Raw genomic sequence first — 10,823 nt, 5'->3', positions numbered from 1 at the left:
GGACAGGATGTCTCGTCTTACTGGAGAGAGGGAGAGGGAGAGGGAGAGGGAGAGGGAGAGGGAGAGGGTGAGGGAGTGGGAGTGGGAGAGGGAGAGGGAGTGGGAGAGGGAAGGCAGGGGAAAGAGAAAAGAGAGAGAGAGACCTTGAATGTCTGGATAGTGATCCCTCACTCTCATCATCCCAGTCGTGCAGTGTCATCTCTCCCTCCTCTCTTCCTCTCCAGGCCCTCTCTCCTCCTGCTGTCAGGGAGCATGTAGCCCTCCTCACTACCAACCTTCTGTCTCTACCTCCCTCTCCCTCTATCTCCTTCTCTCCCTCTCTCTCTCTCCCCTTGTCTCCTTCTCTTGCTCTTTCCTCCCACTCTCTCTCTCCCTCTCTCTCGCTCTCCCCCCCCCCTCTCTATCTCTCTATTAGACATTAGTCACATCAGAGGGCCTTGAAGGAATGGAATAAATTAAACACATGGAAACGCATGGCAGGGAGAGGGGGCGATGACAGATAGAAATGCAGGAGAAAGGGAGAGAAAGAGAGAGTGAGAGTCTAGAGAGGAAAACCCTCCAGACTCCAAGAGGTTTTCTCACTCGCCCCATCCCTGGGGTATTTCCAAATGAAATCCGGCGTGATTTACTGCTGCCGTGGCAACCCAATCCAGGGAAAGCACAAAATGATTGACTGGATTACAATGTTGAATTTTAATCCACTTTCTATTGTGGTGTGATTTATAAATGGAGTATTAAGGGGCTTAGTCCCTGGGATTCCAGTGTTGTTTAACTGGAGATCAGAAGCACAACCAAACCACCAAACAGACATCTTCATCCACTATCACAAGGATGGGATTAGCATAGGAGACGAGGTGGAATGGACCAAGAAGCTAGTTATTACACTAACATGTCGGTTACAGGAGAGTTGGAAAGAAGGGACGTGATGTGGTGAACAGAAAAGTGAAAGAGAGAGCTGAAGAGAAAGAGAAGGACAGAGAGGAGAGGTGAAGAGAGAGAGGAGAGAGAGAGGTGAAGAGAGGAGATAGAAGGAGACAGAGAGAGAGAGAGAGAGAGAGAGAGAGAGAGAGAGAGAGAGAGAGAGAGAGAGAGAGAGAGAGAGAGAGAGAGAGAGAGAGAGAGAGAGCTGGAGCTGAGAGCTAGAGCAGTGCTCCAGAGCTGGACCTAGAGAGGTATCTGTCACATAGCAAGACACGTCAGCAAGCCACCGACCCGGATTGTTTTCCTCTAGCCTCGCAGTGTGTGTGTGTGTGTGTGTATGTGTGTGTGTATGTGTGTGTGTGTATGTGTGTGTGTGTGTGTGTGTGTGTGTATGTGTGTGTATGTGTGTGTGTGTATGTGTGTGTGTATGTGTGTGTGTGTGTGTGTGTGTGTGTATGTGTGTGTATGTGTGTGTGTGTATGTGTGTGTGTATGTGTGTGTGTGTGTGTGTGTGTGTGTGTCTTGGGAAAGCTGCCAACCTGCCGCCTGGGACACACAAGGACAGAGGCGTAGAAGAAGAGAGTTAGAGAAAGAAAGAGAGAAAAAGTTTTCAACACAAAAACACCAGCAGGTTCCAGCAGGTTCCACTGGATAAAGCACCTCTCTCTGGAAATGGGGCATGGAGCCCGTGGTCTTCCCCCTTTGGTCTCTCCCCCTCTCTGAAGCCATTCCTAGGCCATTTGAAAAACTACTACCGAAAAATAGAAGATGTCTCCTATCTCCTGTCTACGAAGGTACCTACATGTCCCATGATGCACTGGAGAGCTGCTCAGGCTGGATATGTACCCCAAAGTCAGACAGAGAGGAAATGGAGACAGGATTAAGACACGTTAAATCCATCATATGACATAGGAAAGCTCTGGTCAGGCCTCGAAGCCACAAACGAGGCCTGAGGGAGAGAGAGAGAGAGAGAGAGAGAGAGAGAGAGAGAGACAGCAAGTGAAAAAAGAAAATGAGTGGAGAGAGAAATCAGAGAGAGAGAGGGAGAGAGAGAGAGAGAGGGAGAGAGAGAGAGACAGAGACAGAGAGAGAGAGAGAGAGAGAGAGAGAGAGAGAGAGAGACACAGAGAGAGAGACAGAGACAGAGAGCGAGACAGAGACAGAGACAGCAGAGACATGGTTTAACCATCATTCAACTCCAGCGTCACTATTTCCCCCCCAGAAGGACGTCCAGGACAATAAAATGTCTGGCCAGAGGGCGTGACATCACTGACCAGCCAGCCTCCCATTGGCTCCAGCCTGGAGGATGATCCCACAATTCCCTGCAGCCACCCTTAAGCATCTGTTTGTTTCCTAAAACAAAGTTGCATCCTTGAGAGGAACTGCAGAAAGGGACATTAGCTCATAAACCTAGTTTGTTAAGAGTTTAAAGTTTGATTTGATTTGAACGATTGGGATGTCTAACTGAACTAACCTAATTTTGAGACTAGTTCATTCTTCCAAGTCTGTGCTCTTTCTCAACACGAAGGGAGCTGGATCACAGTTCCACTCAGAAACTCGCAGTTGCTACGTGAGATTAGATACCCAGGAAGTAGGAAAACTGGGAATTGCGGTGTAGATAAGATCAACAGCTGTTTGAGCAGTGTGAGAGCAAGAGAGAGAGCTGGGGTGGTTTGTTCTGGAAGGTGTCGATCTTCTTACCTCTCTGGAGCAGTAGCCCACTTCCTGGTTCAGGGGGATCCCTTAATGTGTCTCACCACCCTGAAAGACAGACAGACGCACACACAGGTAGACAGACAGACAGACAGACAGATAGAAGGACAGACAGTGAGGTTGTTACCATGGCCTGCACACATCTCCTGTGAGAACCAGTCTGTCTAGCAGCCATCTCACAGACTTGCATCTGAACAGACTTTAACAGGACCAGACAGAGGCCGGGCACACACACCACCCACACCCACACACACCCACACACACCACCTACACCCACACCTACAATCCTACACAATTAAACGTTTGAAGCCTAATTGCTATAACAGCAGTAAACACAGAGTGGAAAAAAACGGCACTTTTTTGACGTGAGACGCAAAATGAAAAGGGAGACACGGGTTGTGTGATCTGTCGCAGAACACGGAATGCTTTCATGGCACGTAGATTACAACCAGGCGACGCGCGTGATCAAACGGAGAACTACTAGCCAGCCCACCGAGGGGGGGGGGGGGGGCAGGCACCCCCTGTCGTCGGATCTCATTCATCATGTGGAGCTCAGGGGGGAACCTGGAGAACGTTGAGAGGGGTTCTCTGGGGTTCCCCTCTCTGGTTCCTGGGGTCAGGGGGGTCTCTCTCTCCCAGCGGGGGCCCCCCGATGATCTCTGTCACCTGGGGCAACAGCATCTGTGTCAACACAGGGTCTCCCCCCAGCTCAGGAGAGCTATGGATGTCATATGAGGTGTGTGTGTATGTGTGTGTATGTGTGTGTGTGTGTATGTGTGTGTGTGTGTGTGTGTGGTATTGATTTTGGATGTGTTCCAACATTCCAGGGCTGGAATAATCCTCTACACATCAGGAGATACAGACATCTTCCACATCTTAATGTGTGTGTGTGTGTGTGTGGGTGTGATTCAAGGACCCTTCCAAGTTCCCATCCAATGACTAGGCATAAAAACACTGTGCATCAGGACCACTGCCAACACCACCACGAGTGAGATACTGTCTGATTACTGCGTATTAGAATCACTTGTTAACATCGTCACACAGTCAGCAGAGAACCGTGGTAACCAGCCGGTCTTCCGTGAGCATGCTAACGAGCCCAGACGTCTCTGACAGACTAGACACTGATGTCGACGCCCTCTAACACCATTTACATAACCGCGCCGCCCAATTAAAATCAAAGAGGTACAACAAAATCATTGTGATTTAATCCCACCAATATTCTGTTTGGCAGCCCACCACCCCCCCCCTCTCAGGGACTGAACACTTCCAGGTCATCCACTTCTGGCCTCCGCCATAAAGACGGGACCAATCGGACGGGACCAATCGGACACACCCCCTAATTAAAAACGAGGACGCGACCCCGTGTTTGGCATCGACGCAGTTACGCAACGGGGTGGCGGCGGCGGCGGTCGTTAGCGTGATTTGGTCGGCGAGGCGAAGGGGGCGCTTGTGATTGGTCGGCCGACGGGACCAAGAGGGTAGGGTGAGGAGGGGTTTGTTTGGGCGTGTGCGCTTGTGTGTGCACTTGTGTGTGTGTTATTATCAAGTGTTTTTCCTGATAGAAGCATTTTTGGAGGGGGGAGGGGGGCCAGTGTGTGTGTGTCTGTGTGTGTGTCTGTGTGTGTGTCTGTGTGTGTGTCTGTGTGTGTGTCTGTGTGTGTGTCTGTGTGTGTGTCTGTGTGTGTGTCTGTGTGTGTGTGATTCTGTCTGTGCTGCAGTCAAACTAAAAGCCCTTTAATCAGGTCCAAGTTGACTTTGCTTTATAGGGAGACTGGCAGTGTGTGAACGTTTGTGTGTACGTACACTATACCGTAACCATGCCAACTGCCAAACTATCACTGACTACTCCGTCACTCTTCCTCCCTCTGCTTCCTTCCTTCCCTCCTCCTCTCTCTCTCCTGGCAAACAAGTGGTGCAAGGAGGAGAGGAGGAGGGGGGAGGAGGAGGAGGAAGAGGAGGAGGAGGAGGAGGGGGGGGAGGAGGAGGAGGGGGAGGAGGAGGGGGAGGAGGAGGGGGAGGAGGGGGAGGAGGAGGGGGAGGAGGAGGAGGAGGCAAGCCTCATGTTTACGGTCAACACTCTTACAGAAGAAATGCACAGTTGATGACAAGCTTAACTGGCAGACGGTTTAATGGATGGATGAGCTAGAGATATAGACAAAATATAGCTTCATGTTTACTGACCACATGTCCAACATTGTATGCACAAACACACACACAACATAAGGTCTGCAGTCCTCCTTTCTGCACTACTCCTTTCACCCATCGTCCAACCAACCGTTTCCCACCCATCCCTCCATCCATCTGCCTCTCCTTCATCCCTCCCTTCATCCCCGCTCCCTCTCCATCTCTAAATCCCTCTTTCCTTCACTTTCTCTCCCTCCTCTGTCCTCCCGTATCTCCTTCCCTCCAGCCCTATCCTCCTTACCTTTTAAAAGATTATCAGTATGGTTGCCTGTCTGTGTGTGTGTGTGTGTGTGTGTGTGTATCTCCGGGTGGACTCGAGCCATGGTCTATAAACTCTCTAACCTCTTAGCTGCTCTCCCAGGCTGCCCAGGGAGCAGGAGAGAGAGAAGAGAGAGAGAGAGAGAGAGAGAGAGAGAGAGAGAGAGAGAGAGAGTGTGAGAGAGAGAGAGAGAGAGAGAGAGAGAGAGAGAGAGAGAGAGAGAGAGAGAGAGAGAAGGAGAGAGAGAAGGAATGACGAAGGAACTCGTTCATAGGGTGCACAAGACCCTGCAATAATTAAGTCCTGTCTGACACACACACACACACAGTTGACATCTTCAGACACAGGTGTTACCTCCATTGGGATGTGACATCATTCTGTACACACCAGACACACCTATCACCTTGTAGTTACACACACACACACACTCAACATACACAACCCTAACCCTAACACACACACCTATCACCTTGTCACACACACACACACACACACACCTATCACCTCGTAGTTACACACCAACACTCAACATGCACAACCCTAACACACACACCTATCACCTTGTAGTTCCATACACACACACACACACACACACACAAATATCACCTTAATAAGGCCTTCCAAACAGCTCTAGCTAAGCAAAGCCATGCCAGTAAAAACAGTGGTTATGTTGGTGTTGGCATCAGGCTCTGACAGTTCTAAACTCGGTCTTATTAACATCATAGTGTGCAATCCTGCAGGTCTGTGAAGGAACCACCCATCAACCGCAGTGACTGACAGCCCGGGTAAACCGCCCAAGCAGTCGTTTGTTTAAGTCATTCGGCTTAAATATAAGTTAAATATGTTATTACGCTATTATTAAATATACGTTAATTGGTTGGTTTTCAGGGTTAGCCAAATGACTAGTGGAGTTCTGGTTTTACACCTTCTTATCTTTGGAAAGAAGCACGATATGTAAACGCGAATGGAGGGGAACTTGGGGAAAGTCTGTTTCTCTATCTTTCTATCTGTGGAAAAGACGAGAATATGGGAATACCAAGGTTTGTGCATGAACCTGGGGGGAGGGGGTGCTGGGGGGGGGGGGGGGGTGCTGCCGGCAGCGCCTCAGGAAGGGGGTGCCACAGGACAGATTCTTCCTGAAGTTACTTCACAAAGAGTCCTAATTGACGACATCAATCTGGAACACAAGATGACTTCCTCTAACCCACGAAAGAGTGGAAGGTCACAAAAACATCACCATGGCAAGTGAGCGAATGTTGACTCCCCTGCCTGAATGGAATAGGATGTAAAGGATATGGTATGTGTGCTTCAAAGCGTGTCATTCAAAATACATCATTTCTCACTGTTTTTCACCGTGTCGTTTTATCAAGTTTCCCCTAAGTTACCAAATTTCCCCTGCTGGTGAAGGAACAGGAAATGGATTCCTCCTCTACTTCCTGTTAGTGTCACGTGACCCGGGTCTGGAACGTGTCAGAAGACACCAGCTGAGCATTCTGGGGAATCTGTCCACGTCCCTCTCCAGACACATCCTCAGTGGAAACTGAGAGTGTGTGTGTGTGTGTGTGTGCGTGCAGTAGTGTGTGTGTGTGTGTGTGTGTGTGTGCACTGATAATAGAAGTGCTTGACAGGACTGTCTGTCTGCTTGCTGACCACAGCCCCCAGGATGCATGTGGAGAAGCCCTGAGTCGCTCCACTCGCTCGCCCTGAGGGTAGCATGACATGACCCTCACACACACGCAGGCAGGCACACACACACACAGCCCAGCAAACACTCACACACGCCCATAAACACACCTGCAAACAACAAAAGTCGATTAAAGCTTGTGTGTGTGTGTGTGTGTATAGTTTTGGTAAGCTTGGCTGTAAAACTTGTTTAAAGTGGATCTTACATCAGGCGGCTTCACTCAACACAATCACTGTTTGCTATGAAAACAATGTCTTAGTGATGGACACACACACACACACACAGAGCTAAGTGTGTCCTGGATCCTACCCAACACACCTAGAGCTATTAGGGCTATGACATCACCGGGGCCACGGCCAATGACAACACCGAACGATTTATGACCCAACCGGGTTGACTGAATCAATGTGAGGTAACTTTATCAACAGAACAAATACAGTAACATAGCAAGAAGGGAGTTTTGGATCTTCCAGGACTGACGACAGACTGTGATTTGTCGGTGTGTTATCAAACAACAGTCTTTACTTACTGTGGTCATGTTCCATTCACATCAAGGGGAATCTGAAATATTGTCTGTCTACAGACCGACAGACAGACAGACAAACAGACAGACAGAAAGACAGACAGACAGAGGGACAGATAGTGATCAGATAAAGTTAGCTACCAGCTTCCTCGTCCACACACCATCTCCACCCCAGACACACCTCTCCACCTCTCCACCTCTCCACCCACCTCTCCACCCACCTCTCCACCCACCTCTCCACCCACCCCTACACCTCTCCACCTCTCCACTTCTCCACCCACCTCTCCACCTCTCCACCTCTCCACCTCTCCACCTCTACACCCACCTCTCCACCTCTCCACCTCTCCACCTCTCCACCTCTCCACCTCTCCACCCACCTCTACACCCACCTCTCCACCCACCTCTCCACCCACCTCTCCACCCACCTCTACACCCACCTCTACACCCACCTCTCCACCCACCTCTACACCTCTCCACCCACCTCTACACCCACCTCTCCACCCACCTCTCCACCCACCTCTCCACCCACCTCTCCACCCACCTCTACACCTCTCCACCCACCTCTACACCTCTCCATCCACCTCTCCACCCACCTCTCCACCCACCTCTCCACCTCTCCACCCACCTCTCCACCTCTCCACTTCTCCTGTGTCTGATGACAACCCAGAGCCATGCTTAGTCTACACACTGTGGGCTCATTACTCTGACTGGAAACACACACACATGCAGACACAGGCTCTGTGAGTGACAGCCATGCGGATCTGGACAGATGGAACTTCACGTGGATCACACACACAAGCACGCACACACACACGGAGTACACAGATGCATGCATGTATATATAGTAAATACAGCCACACAGACAGATACACCCAACATCTTGGGGGGTCCACACACACCCACACACACACACATAAAGGGTTCTATTTGCGCCGAGGAAGCAATACACTATGTGGATTAACGCCTCGGGTCCCGTGCGTGTGTGTGTTTGTGTGTGTGTGTGTTCAGAGATCTAATATCAACATGTTCACACTACAGATGGGACCCTCTCTCTAAATAAGACCCATCACCACATAGGCATGTGGCTTCATATAGCACTATCACCAAGGGACAGCCTGTCCACCTGCTAAACACACACACACACCAATCACACCATACTCTAATCAAACGTAACATCCCAACACCCCTGCATCCTGTGTGGTTGCCATAGATATATAAGTTAGTTAGTATAGGTTATTTCAGCTACTGGTTGCATTATCAGCAATATTGCACTATTGTACTTCACTTGTCTTAGGTTAGTATAGGTTTATATGGTTAGTATAGGTTATTATGTGTATTACGTGTATTTAGAGGTTTAGTATAATGTTTTGAATATTGTATATTATTGTATATTAGGAGGTTTACTATATTTGAGCTTATTATAGATGTAATCTATGTTCTGTGTACTTAAATGTTATGCCAGGTTGCTTTGCGTTGCCTTGTCCTAAGAATTTCAGTGCCCTGTCTGACCCTGTGTTGTTCTGTGCATCTGACAATAAAAGACTTGAACTTGTGTTGAGACTGTTCAGCAGCACGACTGTAGCATCCATGAACACAGCAGCTACATGACCTACATGCCCAGCCCTGGACTGCACCACCCACAACGCTGCGACATTGGGTGAATCCTGTCACAACTGATTTGTCACCGTGTGTGTGTGTGTGTGTGTGTGTGTGTGTGTGTGGGGGGGGGGGGGGGGGGTGGGGGGGTTTACTGTCCACAAACAGGAACTGTGACTTGGGTGTGTCTGATGTTGACAATGTTACCAAACGATGCTAGCAGATAGTGTGATGAATTTGGCACGAGAGGCAGTGAAGCATGTTTCCCGAGAGAGAGTGTGTGTGTGGTTTGTGTGTATGTGTGTGAGTGTCTGTCTGTGTGTGTGTGTGTGTGTGTGTGTGTGTGTCTGTGTGTGTGTGTGTGTGTTTGTGAAAAGAGCTACAGAACCCAGGGTGCAGTAACAGCTTTATATTAAGATGATAAACCATCAGAGACTTAATCAAGGGTTCATGTGAATATCTCTCTACAGGCAGCGTGTGTGTGAGTATAAGTGTGTGTGTGTGTGTGTGTGTGTGTCTTGTTTCCCGAACACTGAAAGGGGACAGACCTAGTCACATGCCTTTTGAGTTCAGAAAATTCTGACTGATAACACACACACACACACTCTCAGCATGCTTCACTGCCTCTGATCACGTACACTCGGGACTTAATGATGGTATGGAAAGAGACGCACTCAAATGACCACACAAACACTATCAGAAATAGGACTGCAGCATACTCCCATTACAGCAGGATCAACACCTCAACAACTGCTGGAACACACATGTCTACTTGTCGTGCACTTTCATACACACACAGGGAGACGTTGTGCAGCGACAGTAATTAGTTTGATTAGCCCTGTGACCTGGAACACATCTAGCTAAGCATCCATGTTAATATGGAGCCCCGGGGGGGGGGGGGGGGGCACAGAGACCCCCCACCCCTCCAGGCAGGCAGACAGGCAGAGAGACAGGCAAACAGTCAGACAGAAAGATAGACAGGCAGACAGGCAGACAGACAGGCAGACAGGCAAACAGGCAGACAGAAAGATAGACAGGCAGACAGGCAGGCAGACAGACGGGCAGACAGACAAGCAGGCAGACAGGCAGAAAGACAGGCAAACAGTCAGACAGAAATATAGACAGGCAGACAGACAGGCAGACAGGCAAGCAGGCAGACAGGCAGAAAGACAGACAGACAGGCAGGCAGGCAGGCAGACAGGTCCTGAGAAGCCCTGTAACAAGATGAGTCTGGCTCCGACATCAAACGGATCTCCCAGCGTTCAGAAGCTCGGTCGCCCAGGCTTGGCACCCCGCTCTCTTCCCATGGTTGCAGCCTTGACCCCGTTGCCAGGGTAATACCGGGCACACACGTCCATGCTAACGGCTTTCAGACGCTCAGGAATCCTTCCCTCCCCCTCTCTCTCTCTCCCTCTGTCTCTCTCTCTGTCTCTCTCTCTCTCTCTCTGTGTCTCTCTCTCTCTGTCTTCCTCTGTCTCTCTCTCTGTGTCTCTCTCTGTGTGTGTGTCTCTCTCTCTCTTCCTCTGTCTCTCTCTGTCTGTGTCTCTGAGTGTGTGTGTCTCTCTCTCCTAGAATCGAAGGGGCTTCACTGGGATACGCACGCTTGCACACACATACAGTCCGGAACCATGTATACACACACACACACAACATCAAAATACATTTGCACACTCATTAGAAACACAGTCCGGAACAAACACAGGGGGACACACACAGACACAACTTCTCTTCCATGGAGAGAGAAAGACTCTTGTAGTCCCAAAGAACCGGATGCATTCAGACGGTCAACCACCCACATGTGCATAATGAGGTTATTACAATACACACACACACACACAACAGACATTAGAGATACAGTCCGGAAACACACACACACACAAACAAACACATGAGGTTAAGATAACCCTGTCCCACTGAGAGTGCAGAGTCCCCGCCTACACACA

General features: G+C 49.6%; 1 protein-coding gene across 1 annotated transcript in view; it reads right to left on the bottom strand.

The window, feature by feature from the left end:
• The window catches only part of add3a (adducin 3 (gamma) a), a 75,595-nt gene that overhangs the window by 59,918 nt on the left and 4,854 nt on the right, over positions 1–10,823 (bottom strand). Inside the window, exon 2 of the mRNA XM_084685086.1 lies at positions 2,623–2,682. The gene's annotated coding sequence lies outside the window, so the exon portion shown is untranslated. The remainder of the gene's footprint in view (positions 1–2,622; positions 2,683–10,823) is intronic.

This window comes from Hypomesus nipponensis, chromosome 21 (genome assembly GCF_054491055.1).
Source record: "Hypomesus nipponensis isolate SF chromosome 21, ASM5449105v1, whole genome shotgun sequence".
Taxonomy (NCBI): domain Eukaryota; kingdom Metazoa; phylum Chordata; class Actinopteri; order Osmeriformes; family Osmeridae; genus Hypomesus; species Hypomesus nipponensis.
Note: the sequence above shows the minus strand (reverse complement) of the source record. Positions and strands in the feature narration are given on the sequence as shown.